The sequence below is a fragment of the Fistularia commersonii genome, chromosome 19 (genome assembly GCF_037954325.1).
Source record: "Fistularia commersonii isolate RoL2024-O1a breed Wild chromosome 19, RoL_Fcom_v1.0, whole genome shotgun sequence".
NCBI classification, from domain to species: domain Eukaryota; kingdom Metazoa; phylum Chordata; class Actinopteri; order Syngnathiformes; family Fistulariidae; genus Fistularia; species Fistularia commersonii.
The window spans coordinates 1,995,001-2,002,500 of record NC_141302.1 but is presented as its reverse complement, the minus strand read 5'-3'; the positions used below and the strand labels follow the sequence as shown (position 1 = coordinate 2,002,500).

At 45.1% G+C, this 7,500-nt stretch overlaps 9 non-coding genes across 9 annotated transcripts in view; 3 read left to right on the top strand and 6 right to left on the bottom strand.

The window, feature by feature from the left end:
* The first annotated feature begins 2,100 nt into the window (after nt 1–2,100).
* On the top strand, nt 2,101–2,173 carry trnak-cuu (transfer RNA lysine (anticodon CUU)). Its single transcript has one exon. It is a non-coding gene; the product is annotated as a tRNA-Lys (tRNA).
* A 119-nt stretch (nt 2,174–2,292) lies between these two features.
* trnan-guu (transfer RNA asparagine (anticodon GUU)) lies at nt 2,293–2,366 on the top strand. Its single transcript has one exon. It is a non-coding gene; the product is annotated as a tRNA-Asn (tRNA).
* A 423-nt stretch (nt 2,367–2,789) lies between these two features.
* On the bottom strand, nt 2,790–2,863 carry trnan-guu (transfer RNA asparagine (anticodon GUU)). Its single transcript has one exon. It is a non-coding gene; the product is annotated as a tRNA-Asn (tRNA).
* Nucleotides 2,864–3,090: 227 nt separating this feature from the next.
* On the bottom strand, nt 3,091–3,163 carry trnak-cuu (transfer RNA lysine (anticodon CUU)). Its single transcript has one exon. It is a non-coding gene; the product is annotated as a tRNA-Lys (tRNA).
* An 882-nt stretch (nt 3,164–4,045) lies between these two features.
* trnan-guu (transfer RNA asparagine (anticodon GUU)) lies at nt 4,046–4,119 on the bottom strand. Its single transcript has one exon. It is a non-coding gene; the product is annotated as a tRNA-Asn (tRNA).
* A 497-nt stretch (nt 4,120–4,616) lies between these two features.
* Nucleotides 4,617–4,690, bottom strand: trnan-guu (transfer RNA asparagine (anticodon GUU)). The gene has a single exon. It is a non-coding gene; the product is annotated as a tRNA-Asn (tRNA).
* A 754-nt stretch (nt 4,691–5,444) lies between these two features.
* On the bottom strand, nt 5,445–5,518 carry trnan-guu (transfer RNA asparagine (anticodon GUU)). Its single transcript has one exon. It is a non-coding gene; the product is annotated as a tRNA-Asn (tRNA).
* Nucleotides 5,519–6,345: 827 nt separating this feature from the next.
* On the bottom strand, nt 6,346–6,419 carry trnan-guu (transfer RNA asparagine (anticodon GUU)). Its single transcript has one exon. It is a non-coding gene; the product is annotated as a tRNA-Asn (tRNA).
* A 1,039-nt stretch (nt 6,420–7,458) lies between these two features.
* The window catches only part of trnan-guu (transfer RNA asparagine (anticodon GUU)), a 74-nt gene continuing 32 nt past the window's right edge, over nt 7,459–7,500 (top strand). The window contains exon 1 of the tRNA in view: nt 7,459–7,500. This exon is cut by the window's right edge and continues 32 nt beyond it. This is a non-coding gene — a tRNA (tRNA-Asn).

Sequence of the window (7,500 nt, the reverse complement as noted above, 5' to 3'; positions counted from 1 at the left end):
GCACACACAGAGTCCGTGGATTCACACACACACACACACACACACACACACACACACACACACACACACACACACACACACACCACACAGACTGCGGATTCACATAAACACACACACACACACACATGCACACAAGGTCGATGGATTGACACACACACACGCACATTCGATAGCTTCACATACACACACGGAGTCCATGGATTCACATTCACACACACACACACACACGCACACAAACAGTCTGTGGATTCACACAAACACACACACACACAAACACACGCACACACACAAACACACACACACACACACATTCTGTGGATTCACACGCACACACACACACACACACACACACACACACACACACACACACACACACACACACACACACACACACACACACACACACACCCAGCGGTTGTGAGTTGGTATATTCCGTTCTGTTTGCAGTTCCACGGGTGACGGCGGCCATTTCTAGAGCTGAGACTAAACATAATGGAAGCTTCTAGATGGTTCTAGATGGTTCTAGATGGTTCTAGATGGTTCTGGAGGGTTCTGGAGGGTTCTGGAGGGTTCCACGCCCCCCACCCTCCTCCACATGTGGAACAAGGAGAACGTCGGCTCTCTACAAGATGTTCTTCTACCTGAGGTTCCTGGGACTGCAGCAGAGGCTAAGAAGATTAGCTGGATGAAGGCCTTCCTCCTCCTCTTCAGCCGCTCCTTGCTGAGGACCAGGACCACCTGAGAGCCGACCGTCAGGTTCTCCCACCAGTCTGTCTTCTCCGCTTGGTGTCCGGAAGGTTCTTTCACGCAGGAGCAGCTAATACTGTTAGCGTTCTTTGCCGCACAACATGAAGGTTCCTGGTTCTCTGCAGTCTGGTGTGACCCCTGTGATTGACAGGTGCGGGTCAAACTCCGCCCCTCACCTGAAAGTCGGCCGTGATTGGCTGCCGCTCGCCCACGTGACCAAGTGAGCGGGAAGTGGAGTGTTGTGAGGGATGATGGAGATTTACCGTGACCTTTGACCCCTTCAGACCCTCCAGGTCAACTATTGACAGTGTAAATGATAAACCTGATCTTTGTAAATTTTATATAGATAAATATTATTATCTTCAAATCTTTGCACTTAAGACCTTAAAACACTTAATAGCCTTGACTTTGACACTTTATAGGTTTATTTGTATTTCTTATTCTCACCTCTTTTTTTTTACTGTTTATACAATTTCCTACTATTATTTATCATTGTTATGTTTTACTTAAAACTCTGGCACAACAATGTCCTTCAGGATAAATAAAGTTGTTCTTATTATTATTATTATTATAATTCTTACTCTTAGTAATCACAAATTAATTCTGGATCATGTTATCTGGAGGAAGATGGCCTGCCTCTGAGTGCTAACTGATTGTGCCGTTGAGATTCTTTTGCTAGCCAATCTCTCGTGTTCCACTGCTCAATTTGAATGCTAACAGGCTAATTCTTGTATTCGAGAATGTATGTGGAAATGAGATCCGGCTAGCAGAGCTACACTGTGAGGAGTAGCTCCTGCTGCTAAAACGGCACAGAGGAACAAAACCACAAGAAAATGCTAAAAACTGACTTTTTTTTTTTTTTTTTAATTTTCACAGAAAATCCTGCAGGTGTGTCGTTCCACCAAAAGTGCTAACTGACTGAGCCACAGAGACCTAAGCAAACGTAGTTTTCATATCTCCTTGCCATCTTAGACATGGGATCCATTTCAAACAGCAAACTCATTCTTTAGCTCAAATCCGTTGCTTCTCACTGAGCTAGCCCAGCTGGTTTCTTAAGCTAAAACCATTGCTCAAAACAATGAGATTGCAAACTGAGAGAAGAACGGAGCCGATGTTAAGAAAATATAATCAGTCTGACATAGCGTGCGATAGATAGCTAGCTGTCTTTTTTTTTTTTTTTTTTTTTTAACAGCAGAAAGCAACCTATCGTCTCTGTGGCGCAATCAGTTAGCGTGTTCGGCTGTTAACCAAAACCGGAGGTTTCCTCAGGTTTTCTCGGGCTTCTGATGGCCACAAGGGAGGGGGCGGAGCTAAGGAAGAACAGGGCGGGGCTAATCTGTCACAGGGTGCAGAGCCCGGCTAGCTCAGTCGGTAGAGCATGAGACTCTTAATCTCAGGGTCGTGGGTTCGAGCCCCACGTTGGGCGTTGCCTTTTAATCGGCTAACATTTTTAGATTATCGTCATAGTAACAGGCATTTTCTTTTCCCAGTGCGGGGAATGTCAGACCATCGATCGCAAAAACTAGAGCGCTGCTACAGCGGCAAGTCTCTGTGGCGCAATCGGTTAGCGCGTTCGGCTGTTAACCGAAAGGTTGGTGGTTCGAGTCCACCCGGGGACGGTGCTAAATTTTGATTCTTATCATATACTAGCATCACACACGGAGCCGACGAAAAATCTCCCCAGAGAAGTTGTCAGCAAACCACACAGATAATCAACAAGTGGCTTTGTTAGAGTTCTTGTTGAATCAAGTTTGAGCCAAAAACTGCCGAACCACATGTTGCGCTAGTGCCGAGCTACACGCTCGCCGCCCAACGAAGTGTGCCGAACATGCTAACCCATTTGGCCACAGCCACATCTTTGCTAGCCTAGCTTGTTTCGTGGCTCGTCAGGATGAATGCAAACAGTGAAGAATTGCCTCTGGGGAAATGAGCGTTAGCAAATACAGCTACACACTTTTCCTTCTTTTGAGGACAACTGTTGAGAAGAAATGTTGTTCATGCTACTTCCATGATGCAGGAATAGGATAAAGACAAAGGTTTGCCGTCCCTGGGTGGGCTCGAACCACCAACCTTTCGGTTAACAGCCGAACGCGCTAACCGATTGCGCCACAGAGACGGGTGGTCCACCACCGAGATATCACGCGACGAGTCCTAGCAGTGCGATTGCTAGTTTCTAATCAGCACCTTTGAACCCGATGCAATGTAAGGAGGCAACACGTGGGCCAAACCAAGAGGATGCTTGCTACAACTACAAAAGACTATTATCGTTTAAACTTTAGAAGAAGGTCACATGTTGACTGAACCAAACAATGTTGTTGTCCTGTCAACCGGCTAAAATGCTAGCGCCCAACGTGGGGCTCGAACCCACGACCCTGAGATTAAGAGTCTCATGCTCTACCGACTGAGCTAGCCGGGCTGCTCATGCTAGCTCCATGGCTGTCAGAATCTCATTAGCCTGAGCCAAGCTAGGCAATGTTAGCTAGTAAATGTTCATTTGACTTGTCAGGTTTGCTTTAACAGTTAATTCATCGGTTTTTGGAAAACAGTTTCCAAAGGGACGCGAGCGTCTTGGTTGATTCAGGAGTGACTTCATTAGATGTTTAATAATGACTTCCAGAAAAGGGAGGTCTTTGAAGTTGTGATCATGCTAAGCTACAAGTGCATCTACTCAATTTTCTAACAGTTTCTGTATTCTAGCCTGTTCCTATCAGGTAATGTATATGGAAATTAGATTTAGCGCCTTTGAATCCGACATATGATGCTAGCATATGATCATGTCCCTGGGTGGGCTTGAACCAACCTTTCGGTTAACAGAGCTAGCCTGTTGCATCACAGAGACAGGAAGTCCACCTGGACTCTTCACTACTAAGAACCTTTGAACTCGATGCAATGTAAAGAGATAAAGGTGGACCAAACCAAGTGATGGTTGAGAAGATGTGGACGGTTGACAGCTTGACACCTTCGAGCTCTGTGGTGTCAAAGGTCACGACAGTTGACATACAGGTATGTTTGTATGTAAACCACCCACTTACAGTATGTGGGTGGTTTAGCAAATTCCCTTTTGAGCCATTTCCTGTGTGAAGAGAGAAAAGGCAGGAAGTGTGCTAAGCATGCTAATCCATTGCGCCACAGAGATGCTATTCTTGTATTGTAGCTCTTTGCTATTAACGACCGTATGGAGATATTACAATTAGTGGGCAGAGGACACGCATTTCCTCCTATCAATGACGACTCACAGGAGGAAATGCTTCACATGCTATATCTTTGATGCTAGCATATGATATGTAAAACTGTTTCCCGTCCCCGGGTGGGCTCGAACCACCAACCTTTCGGTTAACAGCCGAACGCGCTAACCGATTGCGCCACAGAGACTGTATTAAGGCGCGCATAGATACCAAGCCAGACGTCAAAGCAGCGCTATTAAGACAGTTGCTAATCAGTACGGATGCAATGTGAAGAGATCAAGGTTAGCAGGTGGACCAAACCAAGTGATGCTTGGGGGGTGTGGATGGTTGATTTGACAGGAACATCCTGTTTGAAGAAAAAAAAGAGAGGAAGTGCTTTGTCACTGGGTGGGATCATCTTTGCTAATCACTAGCTTTATGACATATCAACCAGCAAATCAGCATATCAACTAGCAAATTGCCTTTGAGCCACTTCCTGTGTGATGGCAGAAAAGGCAGGAAGTGTGCTAACCCATCGTGACACAGATATACTTCTGCTAGCTTAGCTCTTGTGGCTCATCAGGATGAATGCAAACAGGTTAATTCTTGTATGCTTGCCCTTGAAGAATGTTTGGGGAAATGAGCGTTAGCGAGCAGAGCTACAAACACACTTATCTTTGCTACTTCCAGAAGAAAACAGTTTGCCGTCCCTGGGTGGGCTCGAACCACCAACCTTTCGGTTAACAGCCGAACGCGCTAACCGATTGCGCCACAGAGACAGCTGTGCACACTTCTTCGCTGTCGCGCCGAGAGTCCGAGCGTTGCGATTGCAAAAGTTGCTAATCAGTACCTTTGAACCTGATGCAATGCAAGGGTTCACAGTTGGACATTTGACAGGCACTGTTTGAAGAAAAAAAACTGGGGGTGTTTCATCTTTAGGTGGGTTCATCTTAGCTAATGACATACCCTTCATGACAAATCAACAAGCTACAGTCTAGCATCCAACATGGGGCTCGAATCCACGATCCTAAAATTCAGAGTTTCATGCTCTACCAACTGATCTCCCTGGGCAAGATTAGCATATTTTTTTATTAATATTTTTTGGCAGAAAAATCCTAGCTAACGTCTCTGTGGCGCAATCAATTAGCATTTTGGCCTGCTAACCAAAAGGTTGGTGGTTTGAGCCCACCCGCGGCCTAAACCACTGTTTTCGTCGCAGCTATTAATTACTAACCTTCTGCTTTGCTTGCTACAACTAAAGGAAAGAGTTTTAGTTTAAACTTGAGAAGACGGTAACATGTGGACTAAACCAACTGATAATGTATGTGGGTGGTTTGGCAAATTGCCTTTGGAACCACTTCCTGTGTGAAGGGAGAAAAGTGTGCTAAGCATGCTAATCCATTGCGCCACGGAAATGCATTTCTTGTATTGTAGTTCATTACTATATGGGGATATTACAGTTAGCGAGCCTCAGAGGAGATGTTTCACATGCTATATCTATTATGCTAGCATATGATATGTAAAACTGCTCGCCGTCCCTGGGTGGGCTCGAACCACCAACCTTTCGGTTAACAGCCGAACGCGCTAACCGATTGCGCCACAGAGACAGTTGCTACATCGGCCACAGATATCACACCCGGACTCCAAGCGACATGATCACGACGGTTGCTAATCAGTACTTTTGAACCTGATGCAATGTGAAGAGATCAGTGTTAGCAGGTGGACCAAACCAAGTGATGGTTGGGGGGGGGGGGTGTAGACGGCTGATTTGACAGGAACATCCTGCTTGAAGAAAAAAAAAGAGGAAGCGTCTTGTCACTGGTTGGGTTCATCTTTGCTAATAATTAGCTTCATGACATATCAACCAGCTAAAGGAATAGTGCCCAACATGGAGCTCAAACCCACGACTCCGAGATTAAGAGTCTCTTACGCTACTGACTGAGCTAGCTGGGCTACATTAGCATATTTATTTATTTATATTTTTATGGCAGAAAAATCTTGCAAGCTTCCTGCATTAAAACCATGGCTGATAACAATAATAATGTTAACTGAGAGAAGATTTGAGCCAAAGTTAATCCAATTAGCCAGATGTAGCATGCTATGGATAGCTACCTGGCTAATTCTTATATTTTTATGGCAGGAATATCCAGCAAGCTTACGTGTTTGCGTTAGCTTCCCACTTCCTGTAGGAAGGGAGAAAGGCAGGAAGGTTGCTGAACATGCTAATCTATTGCGCCGCAGACATCCTTTGGCTAGCTGACTTCTTGTTATTTGCGGCTCGTCAGCATGAATGCTCACAGGTTTATTCTTACATCCTTGCTAGTCAGAAGTGAGATTTAGCTAGCAGAGCTACATACATACCTTTCCTCCTTTTGATTTCACACGCTACATCTATGATGCTAGCAGCCAGTACCTTTGGTGACAGTGAAGTGACAGTCCCTGGGTGGGCTCGAATCACCAACCTTTCAGTTAACAGCCGAACGCGCTAACCGATTGCGCAACAGAGACAGGCAATCCGTGCTGCTAAGATATCACGGGAGGAGTCCCAGGGTTGCAATTATGAAAGTTGCTAATCAGCACCTTTGAATCTAATGGTGGACCAAACAACGTGATGGTTGGGGGTGTGGATGGGTAATTTGACAGGCACTTCCTGTTTGAAAAAAACAAAAAAAAAACAAAAACAGGATGCATTTCAACATTGCGTGGGTTAATATTAGCTAATCAATAGCTTAACTAGCTAAAGGCTAAGCACTAAAAGTGGAACTAGAACCCATAACCTTAAGATTAGGAGTCTCAAGCTCAACTGACTAAGCTAGCTGTCCAAGATTAGCATATTTATTTATTTATATTGTTATGACAGAAAAATCTTGCAAGCTAACGTCTCTGTGGCGCAAACAGTTAGCAGGTTGGCATTAACTGAAAGGTTGGTGTACTGAGCTCACCCAGGGACTATACCACTGTTTTCATTGCAGCTATCAATTACTAGCTTGTAGCTTTTGCTAAAGTTAAACTTAAAAAGAAGGTAACATGTGGACTAAACCGACTGATCCTGTTTGCTGGGTTTGGCAAATTGCATTTTGAGCCACTTCCTGCATGAAAGGAGAAAAGGTAGGAAGTGTGCCAAACATGCTAACCCATTGAGCCACAGATATATTTTCGCTAGCCTAGCTTGTTTCGTGGCTTGTCAGGATGAATGCAAACAGGTTAATTCTTGTATCCTCGCCATTGAGGAAACTCTGGGGAAATGAGCGTTAGCAAGCACAGCTACACACACACTTTTCCTTCTTTTGAGGACGACTGTTCAGAGGAAATGTTTTGTATGTGACTTCTGGGATGCAGGCATAGGATAAAGAAGAAAATTTGCGTCAAATTTTCTTCAAACAGCCTGTAAAATTACCCGTCCACACCCCAATCCCCCCGAACCATCACTTGGTTTGGTCCACCCGTGAACCTTTACATTGCATCAGGTTCGGAGGTGCTGATTAGCAACTTTCGCTATCGCGCCGCTAGGCGTCCTGGCGCGATATCTAAGAAGTGTGCACATCCTGTCTCTGTGGCGCAATCGGTTAGCGCGTTCGGCTGTTAACCG